Source organism: Pseudophryne corroboree, chromosome 9 (assembly GCF_028390025.1).
Source record: "Pseudophryne corroboree isolate aPseCor3 chromosome 9, aPseCor3.hap2, whole genome shotgun sequence".
NCBI classification, from domain to species: domain Eukaryota; kingdom Metazoa; phylum Chordata; class Amphibia; order Anura; family Myobatrachidae; genus Pseudophryne; species Pseudophryne corroboree.
The window spans coordinates 231,908,051-231,923,973 of NC_086452.1; positions in this window are offsets into that span (position 1 = coordinate 231,908,051).

Sequence of the window (15,923 nt, forward strand, 5' to 3'; positions counted from 1 at the left end):
TGTTGGCTTTTCTTCAGCAGGGCCTGGACTTAGGCCTGCGTCTGGCCTCCCTCAAGGTTCAAATATCTGCCTTGTCGGTGTGGTTTCAGAGAAAGATTGTGACCTTACCTGATGTACATACCTTTACTCAGGGTGTGTTGCGTATCCAACCTCCCTATGTCCCGCCTGTGGCTCCGTGGGACTTGTCGTGGTTTTGGAGGCATTACAAGAGTCTCTGTTTAAACCTCTTGGTTCAGCTGATCTTTAGTGGCTTTCCCTTAAGGTGGTGTTTCTGCTGGCTATTGCTTCAGCTTGAAGAGTGTCGGATTTGGGTGCCTTGTCTATTAGTTCCCCATATCTGATATTTCACCATGACCGGGCGGTTCTTAGGACTCGCCCCGGTTATTTACCTAAGGTGGTTTCTTCGTTCCACCTTAACCAGGAGATTGTGGTTTCGGCACTTGTTTCTCCTGATCTGTCTCCCAAAGAGCGGTCTTTGGATGTGAAGAGAACTGCTTCTATTAGGAAATCTGATTCTCTCTTTGTGCTGTTTGGATTTCACAAACGGGGCTGGACTGCTCACAAGCAAACTTTGGCCAGATGGATTAGAATGGTGATTGCACATGCTTATGTGAGGGCTGGTCTATCAGCGCCTGCTCACATTACGGCCCATTCTACTCGGTCTGTTGGACCTTCATGGGCAGCCCACCATGGTGCGGCCCTTGAACAATTGTGCAAGGCGGCTACGTGGTCCTCAGTGAACACATTCATAAGGTTCTATGCCTTCGATACTGCTGCTTCCCAGGATGCTTCCTTTGGACGCCGGGTTCTTGTGCCCGCTACAGTGTGTCCCGTTTCATAAGGAACTGCTGTAGGACATCCCCTATGTCTATCCTTGTGGAGCCCAGTGTACCCCGCAGCAGAAAATGAGATTTATGGTAAGAGCTTACCTTTGTTAAATCTCTTTCTGCGAGGTACACTGGGCTCCACAAGGCGCCCACCCTGATGCACTTAGCTTCTTTGGGTTGGTATGGCATTAGCCGCTGACACTTCTCCTGTCATGAGAGTGTGGTGTATGTGGCTACTAACCGTTGTCGTCTCTTTTCCTGCTACTGCATTGGGCTGGTTAACTAAAAACTGAGCTCCTGTGCACAGAGGCGGGGTTATGGAGGAGGCGGCGCTATGCATTCTGGGAACAGTCAAAGCTTTTCAGCCTGTTGGTGCCTCGGATCAAGATCCTACTCTACACCCCTATGTCTATCCTTGTGGAGCCCAGTGTACCTCGCAGAAAGAGATTTAACAAAGGTAAGTTCTTACCATAAATCTAATTTTTTAACACTGGGGCAGAGCCCCTGGATGTATATGGACAGATGTGATCACCCCTTGCTGTCAGATAAACCAGATGACAGCACCCCTGGAGCAGTGGCGTGTGGTGAGGTCAGTGTCTGGTGAGGCACTACGATGATAATGTCCACCAAATCCTGCCGATAACCCCTACCGCCGCCGAGCCAATGGCCACTACTCCACTAGCCAGGGACATAATGCCACAGCCGGGGGACACACATTTATGTAGGTCCCTGCGGCCGTGGCATTACCCCCCCAACTAGTCACCCCTGTCCGGGGTTCCCTGGAGGAGTGGGGACCCAGTTAAATCAAGGGATCCCCCCCTCCATGCACCCAAGGGCCAGGGGTGAAGCCCAAGGCTGTCCCCAGCACCCCTGGGCAGTGGGTGCCGGGCTGATAGCCATAAGTGTGTTAAAAAAACAGAATATTGTTTTTTGTTGTGGAACTACAAGTACCAGTAAACCTCCCCCGCTTGCTGGTACTTGGAGAACCTCAAGTACCAGCATGCATGGAAAAAACAGGCCCGCTGGTACTTGTAGTTCTACAATAAAAAAAATACCCAAATAAAAACACAACACACACACCTTGAAAGTAAAAATTTATTAAAACACACTTACACACACACACACACACACACACACACACACACACACACACACACACTTAACTACATCCCACACCGATCACGTCCACTTGTCCATGTAGAATCTAATAGGGGTACCCTAAAAATGAGAGAGAGATTACTTACCTACATCCCAAGCCGATCACGCCCACTTGTCCACGTAGAATCCAATAGGGGTCCCTGTAAAAATGAAACTTATAAACTTTGTTTCTACAGTAATCCACTGGAGGGGGAAAAAGAGAGAGAGAGAGAGAGAGAACACGAACCTCGGAGAAAGCTGCAGCAATCGACCTACAGCTGCTCCTTCTCTTGCTGGAGGGAGCAGGTCTGCTAGCGTCTCTTCTGAGCATCGGCGCGGGGAGAGAACCACACAAGAGGGGGAACATGCGGCAGGTCTGGGTGACCAGGAACCGGCCGCTTCTGGTACGGGATTACATCGCCTGGATAAGAGGGAGGTGAGCACTCACGTTTCAGCGTCTGGGTGATTGGACCAGCCCTGGATCCACTGTCCAATCACATCTGGCCCTGTCGACGAGGCACTTATACTAGTATAAGGATCTATTTAGATGCGTGTTTCTCTTACGTCCTAGAGGATGCTGGGGTCCATTTTAGTACCATTAGGTATAGACGGTTCCGCAGGAGCCTTCGGCACTTTAAGACTTTTCAACAGTGTGAACTGGCTCCTCCCTCTATGCCCCTCCTCCAGACCTCAGTTTAGAAAATGTGCCCAGGAGACTGGATGCACACTAGTGGAGCTCTACAGAGCTTTGCTGGAAAAATACTTTCTTAGGTTTTTTATTTTACAGGGAAGCTGCTGGCAGCAGCTTCCCTGCTTCGTGGGACTTAAGGGGGAGTAGGAACCAACTTCTCAATTAGTTAATGGTTCTGCTTCCGCTGACAGGACACCATTAGCTCCTGAAGGGTACTGAACACAGCCCAAGCCTGGCCAGCGTTCACTCCCATAGCACTGCCACCACCCCCTAACAGAGCCAGAAGTCAGAAGGCTGGTGAGTATATTACCGGAGTCCTGCAGAGAGGGGATCCTCCGGTCATCGTTGGTGGCATACAGGTACACGGGCACGCTGCGCACCAAGTCTCTCAGCACAAGGGTGCAGAGCGCGGGGTGGCGCGCTCTGAGGGCATGTTTTAAAACCTTACTCTCACTGGCAAAAGGGTACATACATGTACAGCCGCTGATGTGCCATCCCCAGCCAATATAAATATTACATTGCTGAGGCTGAAGGGTGGGGCTTCTCCTCAGACTTGCCAGAACACTCACTGGGTGCCATTTTCTCCTGCAGAAACTCCAGTGTGAAGCTCCTGAACGCTGTTTCTCCTCATGACAATGCTGATACAAGTACAGGGTGTTATAGAAGGGGCAGAGAGTGTTCATTATAATTAGGTTTGTGGACCTATTATTGGTATATGCGCTGTAAGTGGGTAATATTTCCACATTTCACAATAAGGCGCAGTGTGTGGACTGGCAAATCCCTCTGTGTCTCTCTGACAGACTTTAGTGTGGGTCTGTCCCCAATAGCTCCCCTGTGTGATAGGGGTGTGTCTGTGTGTGTGTGTGTGTGTGTGTGTGTGTGCGCGCGTGTGTGTGTGTGTGTGTGTGTACAAGTGTGTAACATGTCAGACATTGGGGAGGGTTCTTCCCAGGAATAACCCATTTTAGAAACACAAGAGGGTAATGTGGTGGCCCTTCCCTCTCAGAAGGAGCCGGAGTGGGTGAGAATGTTGCAAAAGAGTGTCAATGCTTGCAAAAAAATTCTCTGAGTCTGAACAACAGACTAAATATTGCAGGCAGTCTGTGGAGGATGCACTGTTTACTGACCCCTCCATATCATCCACTCGGGTCCCATCCAGTTCCTAGAAAAGGTCTCTGGCCCAGATAATGCAAGGGGACACAGACACAGATTCCGACTCTGACGTCGACACTGGGGATTTGAGAGGGGTAGACCCCAAATTAGCCAAAAGCATACAATGTATGATTGTTGTTATAAAGGAAGTGTTGGAGTTTCCTGAAACAACACTGGTCCCTGAGGAAAAGGATTATTTTAAATTAAATAAAAAGCAGGTTGTGACTTTTCCTCCTTCAAAGGATTTGAATGCGTATCCCAGAAGGATACGTGTAGCGTACCCTTTCCCTGAGGAAGACAGGCACAAATGGGAGACTCCCCCAATGATAGACACCTCAGTTTCTCGGTGTCACAATCTGGGTAACTGGACGCCATTTTCTACCAGTTAGGTGTCTCCTGAGATAGGCTCAGTGTGCCAGGGCCGGGTCATAACTATGTTTTGTTTCACATTTAATTTGGTTTTAACTGCAGCGCTGGCTCAGCGGCCTTCTCAGCGTTTTCACTTATCTTTAGAATGGCGCTCTCAGTCCCGCCGCGGCCGTCACCGCCGTGCCCGTGATCTTTCCACATGGAAGCTGAGTGTGGCATCCTCTGTGTGCCGCTGCCGCCATCCCTGTGGCCGCTGTGCGTGTGTGGGAGAGCCTGGAGTCTTCTGCTGCTGCGGTCACCCCCGCCATTGCTGTTTGGCAGATGGTTCTTCAGATCATCTTTCTTCTTCAAACTCTGTCATGGATGAAATGACATGTCACTCTTCTCACCAATCTGAAGTGCTGCTGGTGCCTGTGTGTAATAATTAGCCAATGCCTGCTCTCCAGCAGGTATAAATATCCTGTCCCAGCACCCAGGAAATTGTCAGTGCTTCAATTGTCTTCCAAGTGATTCCAGTCTTCAGCTTCACTAGAGACTTCCCTGTGGTTACACTCTGCGGTACAGCCTGACTCTCCTGTGATTATACTCTGCGGTGTAGCCTGACTCTCCTGTGATTACACTCTGTTGTGCAGCCTGACTCTCTTGCTATTGCACCCTGTGTGGGCAGAGTGTATGCCTCGGCTTCCAGCAGCTTTTCTCCAGCGGTACTTTGCTCTCACTGTTTTCAGGAATCCGCTATTACAGTCAAGTGCTATTTCTACGATCCCTAGCATCACTTAAATGCTTTACCTACGATCCCTAGCATCACTTAAATGCTTTACCTACGATATCTAGCATCATAAAGCACTTTAAGCCAACCCCTAGTTACTGGTCTCAAACCAGTAGGAACTCAGAGACTTCCTTTGAAGGTTATTGTTTTGTTGCACCTTCTATGACGTTTATTATTTAATAAAAACCTTAAAGTTACCTCCAGTTGTCATGGTCACGCCTTCGGGCTTTGGTACTGCAGCTCCTGCGCATGTCTAGGAGTCCCATCTCACCTCCTAAGTTCAGGTACCTGTCAGCCCCTACAACTGAGGCTTCCCGCTACCAACACCAGCCCTCAGTTGTGACACTCGGCTGTCTAAGAAAATTGTTTTGCCTGCCCCTGATTCAGCCTCATTAAAAGATCCAGCTGACCGTAAATTAGAAACAACACTGAAATCCATATATACGGCTTACGGAACAGTGCTCAGGCCTACCATTGCTTTGCGTGGGTGGGTAACGCTGTGGAAAAATTGTCTGACAACTTGCTTGTTAACATAGACACAGTTGACTGGGATGAAATAGTCCTAACTCTCTGCCATATCAAAGATGCTGCAGGTTACTTAGTGGAAGCTATGAAGGATATTGGGTTGCTGAGTTCAAGATCCTTCGCTATGGCGATTTCAGCCCGCAGGGCGCTGTGGATCCACCAATGGAATGCTGATGCGGAATTCAAAAAAGAACATTGAGGCCCGTCCTTACAATAGAGAAGCCCTCTTTGGAGACAAGCTGGATATCATGATTTCAACAACTACATCAAGCAAGTCAGCATTTCTGCCTTCCGCAGCTGCTCCACCTAGGAAAGGATTTAATTCTCATACGATGCAATCCTTTTGGCCCAACAAGTCCAAAAAGGCAATGGGTACTCCTTTCTTCGCAGGAAGAGGGTGAGGAAAGGGTAAAAAATCTACAACACCATCAGGGTCACAGGAGAAGAAGTCAACAGCTACTTCTGCTAAAACCTCAGCATGACGCTGGGGCTCCTCTGTGGGAATACGATCGGGTGGGTGGGGGCACGTCTACTGTCTTTCAGCCAGGTCTGGGTTCACTCAGATAGTATCCCAAGGGTACAAATTAGAATTTCAGGACCTTCCCCCATGCCAATTTCTCAAATCAGCCTTACCAGCTTCTGTTCAGGACAAAGCAAAAGTGCTGAACGCAATACAGAAATTATGTCAAGACAATGTCATTTCCTTAGTTACTGTGTCACAACAGGAAAAGGGTTTTATTCAAGCCTGTTTGTAGTGCCGAAACCGGATGGCTCAGTCAGACCAATATTAAATCTAAAGACTCTGAACCTTTATTTGAAAAGGTTCAAATTCAAGATGGAATCCCTGAGAGTGGTGATCTCCAGGTTGGAGGAAAAGGAATTTCTGGTATCGATGGACATTAAAGATGCTTATTTACATGTTCCAATCTATCCGCCGCATAAGGCATACGTGAGGTTTGCGGTGCAGAACTGCCTCTACAAGTTCCAAACATTGCCTTTCGGGCTCTCGACGGCTCCGAGAATATTCACCAAGGTGATGGCGGAGATGATGGTTCTTCTTCGCAAGAAAGGAGTCAAAGTCATCCCATACTTGGAGGATCTCCTCATAAAACGAGATACAGGGAGAAACTAGTGCAGAACATTGCACTTTCCCTGATGGTGCTTCCAACAGCATGGTTGGATCATAAACCTTTCAAAATCACAATTGGAACCCACAATGAGGTCATCATTTCTGGGAATGATATTGGTCACAGAAGCACAGAAAGTATTCCTACCAGTGGAAAAGGCTCTGGAGATTCAGAGGACGGTCAAGCAAGTCTTAAAACCAGCACATGTATCGATTCGTCAGTGCATCCGCCTGCTGGAGAAGTTGGTAGCGGCCTACAAGGCTCTACAATTTGGCCGATTCCACGCCAGGGTGTTCCAATGGGACCTACTGGACAAGTGGTCCGGATCGCACCTACACATGCACTGGAGAATAAACCTGTCAACAAAAGCCAAAATTTCACTCTTGTGGTGGCTTCAAAGTTCTCACCTCCTGGAGGGACGCAGTTTTGGGATTCAGACTTGGATCCTGGTGACCACAGATGCAAGCATCCGAGGCTAGGGAGCAGTTACGCGAGGGGAAAGCTTCCATGGACGATGGTCAATTCAATAAGTACTCCTTCACATAAACATTCTAGAATTGAGAGCTGTGTACAACAACCTTCATCAAGCGGCACACCTTCTTCAAGGTCGTCCCATACAGATCCAGTCAGACAATGTAACGGCAGTAGCTTACATAAACCGCCAGGGCGGAACAAAAAGCAGAGCCGCAATGGCAGAGGTGACAAAGATAATCCTCTAGGCAGAAAGACATGCAAAATCTATGTCGGCAATTTTCATTCCGGGAGTGGACAACTGGGAAGCAGACTTCCTCAGCAGACACGATCTCCATCCAGGAGAATGGGGCCTCCACCCAGAAGTCTTTGCAGAGGTAGCAGATCGTTGGGGCGTTCCTCAAGTAGATATGATGGCCTCACATCTCAACAAGAAGCTTCAGAAATATTGTTCCAGGTTAAGAGACCCACAAGCAATAGCAGTGGTTGCACTGGTGAACCAGTGGGTGTTTCAGTCGGTGTATCTGTTCCCTCCACTTCCACTAATACCAAAAGTTCTCAAGATCATCAGAAGAACAAGGGTTCAAGCAATTCTCATTGCTCCAGACTGGCCAAGGAGGGCTTGGTATCCAGATCTTCAGGAGTTATTACTGGAAGATCCTCAGCCTCTTCCTCTTCGCGAGGACCTACTTCAGCAGGGGCCATTTGTTTATCAAGACTTACCGCGGCTACATTTGACGGCATGGCTGTTGAGCGCTAGATCCTAGCCTGTAAGGGTATTCCCAATGAAGTCATTCCCATACTTATTCTGGCCAGGAAAGGGGTAACGTCCAAACATTAGCATCGTATTTGGAGAAAATATGTATCTTGGTGTGAATCCAAGAAGTCTCCTGCGGTGGAGTTTAAATTAGGACATCCTCTCCTATTTCTACAGGCGGGTGTGGATGCTGGCTTGAGAATAGGGTCTATCAAGGTCCAAATTTTGGCCTTGTCCATTTTCTTTCAGAAACAGTTGGCTTCCCTTCCTGAGGTCCAGACGTTCGTGAAGGGGGTTCTGCGCATCCAACCTCCCTTTGTGCCTCCTGCGGCGCCATGGGATCTTAATGTGGTGTTGCAGTTCCTTAATTCGTACCGGTTTGAGCCTCTACAAGAGGTAGAGTTGAAGTTTCTCACTTGGAAAGTGGTTATGCTGTTGGCCTTGGCCTCAGGCAGACGAGTGTTTGAATTAGGGGCTCTGTCACACAAGAGTCCTTATTTGATTTTTCATGAAGATAGAGCTGAACTGCGGACGCGTCAGCATTTTCTTCCAAAGGTTGTGTCTTATTTCCATATCAACCAACCTGTGGTGGTGCCAGTGGCTTCTGACACTTCAGCCATTTCAAAAGTCCTTGGATGTTGTCAGAGCGTTGAGGACTTATGTTGCAAGAACGGCTCGGATAAGGAAAATAGAATCTTTGTTTGTCCTCTATGACCCCAACAAGATTGTGGGTCCTGCTTCTAAGCAGACTATTGCACGCTGGATCAGAGGTACCATTCAGCACGCTTATTCCACGGCAGGATTGCCGTTACCTAGTTCGGTAAAGGCCCACTCTACAAGGAAAGTGGGTTCTTCCTGGGCGGCTGCCCATGGTGTCTCGGCGTTGCAAATTTGCAGAGCAGCTACTTGGTCAGGGGCAAACACGTTTGCTAAGTTTTACAGGTTTGACACCTTGGCTGCTGACGACCTTCAGTTTGGTCAGTCAGTCCTACAGGAACATTAGCACCTTCCCGCCCGTACTGGGAGCTTTGGTACATCCCCATGGTACTAAAATGGACCCCATCATCCTCTAGGACGTAAGAGAAAATAGGATTTTAATTACCTACTGGTAAATCCTTTTCTCATAGTCCGTAGAAGATGGTTGGGAGCCCGCCCAGTGCTCATTTTTCCGGAAGAATTACGTTTTATCTTTTTACACAGGTTCTCGTGTTTAGATGTTCACAGCTGTTGCTGTTACGTTATGCATGCACGTTAGTATGGGTTATGTTGAAAGCCATGTTAGGCGGCATGTTTTGTATGGTGTGAGCTGGTGTGAATCTCGCCACTAGTTTAGTGTAAATTCTTCTCTCAAAGTTGTCCATCTCCTCGGGCACAGTTCCTATACTGAGGTCTGGAGGAGGGGCATAGAGGGAGGAGCCAGTTCACACTGTTGAAAAGTCTTAAAGTGCTGAAAGCTCCTGCGGAACCGTCTATACCCCATGGTACTAAAATGGACCCCAGCAGCCTCTACGTACTACGAGAAAAGGATTTATCAGGCTTTGATACTGCTGCTCCTGCGCATGTCTAGGAGTCCCATCTCACCTCCTAAGTTCAGGTACCCATCAGCCCCTACAACTGAGGCATCCCGCTACCAAAACCAGCCCTCAGTTGTTACACTCGACTGTCTAAGAAATTGTTTTGCCTGCCCCTGGTTCAGCCTCATTAAAAGATCCAGCTGACCGTAAATTAGAAACAACCCTAAAATCCATATATACGGCTAACGGAACAGTGCTCAGGCCCACCATTGCTTGTGCGTGGGTGGGTAATGCTGTGGAAAAATGGTCTGACAACTTGCTTGTTAACATAGACACAGTTGACAGGGATGAAATAGTCCTAACTCTCTGCCATATCAAAGATGCTGCAGGTTACTTAGTTGAAGCTATGAAGGATATTGGGTTGCTGAGTTCAAGATCCTCCGCTATGGCAATTTCAGCCCGCAGGGCGCTGTGGATCCGCCAATGGAATGCTGATGCGGAATCAACAAAGAACATTGTAGGAACATTCCTTACAATGGAGAAGCCCTCTTTGGGGACAAGCTGGATTCCATGATTTTAACAACTACATCAGGCAAGTCAGCATTTCTGCCTTCCGCAGCTGCTCCACCTAGGAAAAGATTTCATTCTCATACAATGCAATCCTTTCAGCCCAACAAGTCCAAAAAGGCAAAGGGTACCCCCTTCTTCGCAGGAAGAGGGCGAGGAAAGGGTAAAAAATCTACAACACCATCAGGCTCGCAGGATTAGAAGTCAACAGCTACTTCTGCTAAAACCTCAGCATGACGCTGGGGCTCCTCTGCGGGAGTACGATTGGGTGGGGGCACGTCTACTGTTTTTCAGCCAGGTCTGTGTTCACTCAGATAGTATCCCAAGGGTACAAATTGGAATTTGAGGACCTTCCCCCATGCCGATTTTTCAAATCAGCCTTACCAGCTTTTGTTCAGGACAGAGCAAAAGTGCTGAACACAATACAGAAATTATGTCAAGACAATGTAATTTCCTTAGTTACTGTGTCACAACAGGAAAAGGGGTTTTATTTAAGCCTGTTTGTAGTGCCGAAACCGGATGGCTCGGTTAGACCGATATTAAACCTAAAGACTCTGAACCTTTATTTGAAAAGGTTCAAATTCAAGATGGAATCCCTGAGAGTGGTGATCTCCAGCTTGGAGGAAAAGGAATTTCTGGTATCGATGGACATTAAAGATGCTTATTTACATGTTCCAATCTGCTCGCCGCATCAGGCATACCTGAGATTTGCGGTGCAGGACTGCCACTACCAGTTCCAAACATTGCCTTTCGGGCTCTCCACGGCTCCGAGAATATTCACCAAGGTGATGGCGGAGATGATGGTTCTTCTTCGCAAGAAAGGAGTCAAAGTCATCCCATACTTGGACGATCTCCTCATAAAACGAGATACAGGGAGAAACTAGTGCAGAACATTGCACTTTCCCTGATGGTGCTTCCAACAGCACGGTTGGATCATAAACCTTCCAAAATCACAATTGGAACCCACAATGAGGTTATCATTTCTGGGAATGATATTGGACACAGAAGCACAGAAAGTATTCCTACCGGTGGAAAAGGCTCTGGAGATCCAGAGGACGGTCAAGCAAGTCTTAAAACCAGCATGCGTATCGATTCATCAGTGCATCCGCCTGCTGGGGAAAATGGTAACGGCCTACAAGGCTCTACAATTTGGCCGATTCCACGCCAGGGTATTCCAATGGGACCTACTGGACAAGTGGCCCGGATCGCACCTACACATGCACTGGAGGATAATCCTGTCAACAAAAGCCAGAATATCACTCTTGTGGTGGCTTCAAAGTTCTCACCTCCTGGAAGGACGCAGGTTCGGGATTCAGACTTGGATCCTGGTGACCACAGATGCAAGCCTCCGAGGTTGGGGAGCAGTCACGTAAGGGTAAAGCTTTCAAGGATGATGGTCAAGTCAAGAAGTACTCCTTCACATAAACATTCTGGAATTGAGAGCTGTGTACAACAGCCTTCATCAAGCGGCACACCTTCTTCAAGGTCGTCCCATACAGATCCAGTCAGACAATGTAACGGCAGTAGCTTACATAAACCGCCAGGGCGGAACAAAAAGCAGAGCGGCAATGGCAGAGGTGATAAAGATACTCCTCTGGGCAGAAAGACATGCAAAAGCTCTGTCGGCAATTTTCATTCCGGGAGTGGACAACTGGGAAGCAGACTTCCTCAGCAGACACGATCTCCATCCAGGAGAATGGGGCCTCCACCCAGAAGTCTTTGCAGAGGTAGCAGATCATTGGGGCGTTCCTCAAGTAGATATGATGGACTCACGTATCAACAAGAAGCTTCAGAAATATTGTTCCAGGTCAAGAGACCCACAAGCAATAGCAGTGGATGCACTGGTGACCCAGTGGGTGTTTCAGTCGGTGTATCTGTTCCCTCCACTTTCACTAATACCAAAAGTTCTCAAGATCATCAGAAGAACAAGGGTTCGAGCAATTCTCATTGCTCCAGACTGGCCAAGGAGGGCTTGGTATCCAGATCTTCTGGAGTTATTACTGGAAGATCCTCAGCCTCTTCCTCTTCGCGTGGACCTGCTTCAGCAGGGGCCGTTTGTTTATCAAGACTTACCGCGGCTGCATTTGACAGCATGGCTGTTGAGCGCCAGATCCTAGCCTATAAGGGTATTCCCAATTAAGTTATTCCCACACTTATTCTGGCCAGGAAAGGGGTAACGTCTAAACATTACCATCGTATTTGGAGAAAATATGTATCTTGGTGTGAATCCAAGAAGTCTCCTGCGGTGGAGTTTAAATTAGGACCTCTTCTCCTATTTCTACAGGCGGGTGTGGATGCTGGCTTGAGATTAGGGTCTATCAAGGTCCAAATTTTGGCCTTGTCCATTTTATTTCAGAAACAGTTGGCTTCCCTTCCTGAGGTCCAGGCGTTCGTGAAGGAGGTTCTGCGCATCCAACCTCCCTTTGTGCCTCCTGCGGCGCCATGGGATCTTAATGTGGTGTTGCAGTTCCTTAAATCGGACTGGTTTGAGCCTCTACAAGAGGTAGAGTTGACGTTTCTCACTTGGAAAGTGGTCATGCTGTTGGCCTTGGCCTCAGGCAGACGAGTGTCTGAATTAGGGGCTCTGTCACACAAGAGTCCTTATTTAATTTTTCATGAAGATAGAGCTGAACTGCGGACGCGTCAGCATTTTCTTCCAAAGGTTGTGTCTTATTTCCATATCAACCAACCTGTAGTGGTGCCAGTGGCTTCTGACACTTCAGCCGTTTCAAAAGTCCTTGGATGTTGTCAGAGCGTTGAGGACTTATGTTGCAAGAACGGCTCGGATAAGGAAAACAGAATATTTGTTTGTCCTCTATGACACCAACAAGATTGGGGGTCCTGCTTCTAAGCAGACTATTGCGCGCTGGATCAGAGGTACCATTCAGCACGCTTATTCCACGGCAGGATTGCTGTTACCGAGTACGGTAAGGCCCACTCTACAAGGAAAGTGGGCTCTTCCTGGGCGGCTGCACGTGGTGTCTCGGCGTTGCAAATTTGCATAGCAGCTACTTGGTCAGGGACAAACTCGTTTGCTAAGTTTTACAGGTTTGACACCTTGGCTGCTGATGACCTTCAGTTTGGTCAGTCAGTTCTACAGGAGCATTAGCACTTTCCCGCCCGTACTGGGAGCTTTGGTACATCCCCATGGTACTAAAATCGACCCCAGTGTCCTCTAGGACTCAAGAGAAAATAGGATTTTAATTACCTACCGGTAAATCCTTTTCTCGTAGTCCATAGAGGATGCTGGGCACCCGCCCAGTGCTCATTTTTCCTGCAGAATTACATTTTATCTTTTTACACAGGTTCTCGTGTTTAGATGTTCACAGCTGTTACGTTATGCATGCACGTTAGTATGGGTTATGTTGAAAGCCATGTTAGGCGGCATGTTTTGTATGGTGTGAGCTGGTGTGAATCTCGCCACTAGTTTAATGTAAATTCTTCTCTCGAAGTTGTACGTCTTCTCGGGTACAGTTCCTATACTGAGGTCTGGAGGAGGGGCATAGAGGGAGGAGCCAGTTCACACTGTCGAAAAGTCTTAAAGTGCCGAAGGCTGCTGCGGAACCGTCTATACTGCATGGTACTAAAATGGACCCCAGCATCCTCTACGGACTATGAGAAAATGATTTACCGGTAGGTAATTAAAATCCTATTTTTACACTTATGTTTTTGTACTCTGATGAAGGATTAAACAGATCCGAAATGTTAGTACTGTGCAAGTGGCAGTACAGTGTTGTTTTTTTATGTGAAGACAATTGAGTGCCGCCTCCCCTGGTTCATATACTTAAGTGCACTGTGGATAGCACCGCGGCGATTGTATGCTTCAGTGTAAGTGCCAGGCCCTTGGAAAGGATATATATATATATATATATATATATATACACTGTATATGTATACTATATCTATATATATATATACTGTGTATATATATATATATTAATTTAATTATTTATTTATTCTTTTGCCTATTTTGTCAGTCTCGGGCCCCACAATTTCTGATGGCAGCCCTGCCTACAGTATATGATCATCAGACTGCTCCTCATCATTGTTAAAATGTAGTCCTGCTGCATCAGATTTAGAAATGTAAACTGACTAGCCTAATGCAATCCTTGATTCCCAATAAGTATGTCTGCATGCTAAGTTCAAGTTGTCACTAGTCAGCTGGATTTGTTTTTTTATGTCAGCTAGTATTTGTGCTACAAGTATCAGAGATTCACACTACCAAATCTAGATTCCACTGCACCCGGTTTGCAGAACATGTGGCAGCCCTCAAAGCTGGTTCCTAGTGTGAACAAGGCCGTTGACAGGGGGGTCAAAGGGGACAACTGTACTGAGCCCCAAGGATATGGCGCTTGTGCTCGGCAGGAATGTGAGCCGTCTTGTCCAAATAGGGCAGTGAGCTGAAGGCGGTGTGGGTGCAGCCTCAGAGTGACAGGAGCTTCTCACACACAGTGATTATGCAGCGTGAGTGTGTGCCCACTTTACCTGGTCCATCTCTGTTCAATGTAGTTACGGGACATGGCAGTTGCTCCACTGGCCAGGATTCCTGTGCCCTATGCCCGCCTCTTCTGGAGGGATCTGAGGGATGCATGGTGCCTGTTGTGCAGTGTTCGGGTCAGGATACTGGGGAGTGCAGTGCAGGTGAGAATCTCTCCGGGGTAAAGCTGCCCACAGGGCCGTCTTTTTGTATGGGCTCAATGGGCTCTTGCCCAAGGGCCCCAGGAGTATAAGGGCCCTAGGATGATAGCTGAGGGTCCCCTCTTTCCAGGGGTACCAGATTTTTTAAAATCGGCCCTGGGGAACCAGAGATATCTGACTTGAAAGCAGTGGTCCCCAACCAAGCCTGTTAATTGCTCTTCCCAGTCTGATATCTCAGGTTTTGTCTGTCTTAGAGTATTCCTGACGGTATAAGCCAAAATCTGTGACTCTCCCTTTTTGGTGGACATGGGCAGCTTGTCTCTACTATGCCCAGAACCAGAGATATCAGCCTTCAAGCAGCTGGTCCCTGCTCCAGCTCCACACGCCTAAAATGCAGTTTTAGATTTTCATTGGTGAATTGCTTTGGCTCCTGTACTCTGATCCCCAAGTCCCCAGAACCTTTTGAAAGGTGGGACTCTCTAATATGTTATCCCATTCAAAGCTAAGAAAAATATTTTCAGGAACTTGAGGTATCTGCAGTCAAGCAAGCTGCCCTCCCACCGGAAAATCATAAATATTAAGCCCACTCCACTATCCACCCCTCCCCTACGTATTAAACACCCCCTACCATCCTGGAAGTCATGTACCAGGGCTTCTTCATTCAGCATAATGCCCCCTTCTACAGTTTAGCCCCATCTGTGCAGTAAAGGAGTAATTAGCACAAATTACTGTTCCAGGTCCTACATGCTGAACAGAAGATAGAACACCCCTTACCGCCCGCGGGACATCAAAACTACGCTGATAGCCCACCCCACCCCTACCACTGGAGGATGGGTAGGGGGCCCAGTGCATTGCTGTGCCCAGGGGCCTACACTGCTGTTAAGACGGCCCTGGCTGCCCATACAGCTAAAGATTTATTGTCTGATCTGGCTGATTGGAATTAAAATCTGGTAATGGATGGGAACAAATTATAAATCTTTAGGTGTATGGGCAGCTTAAGAGTGACTTGGTGAGGGCATACAGGCTTTGGGATGGGGTGGGTGAGCTTGGAATGGAACATCATGGAGCCATTGGATAGAGACAGACTGTGGGGTGTGTGGGAGGAAGAAGAGAGACAGACAGACTGTGGTGTGTATGTTGGAGGCAGGAGAGATATGCATATTTATATATGTGTATAAATAAATATATATTTATTAACAGTTTCTTAGATAGCGCAGCAAATTTAATTGCATATATATATATATATATATATATATACATACACTGAATGTATATATATATATATATATATACTAGGTGCTTCATCGGGCCCTACGGGCGCTCTTCACACCGTCGAAAGGGGCTACGCCCCTTAACCCCAGCCCGCCTTGCTGGGGTTC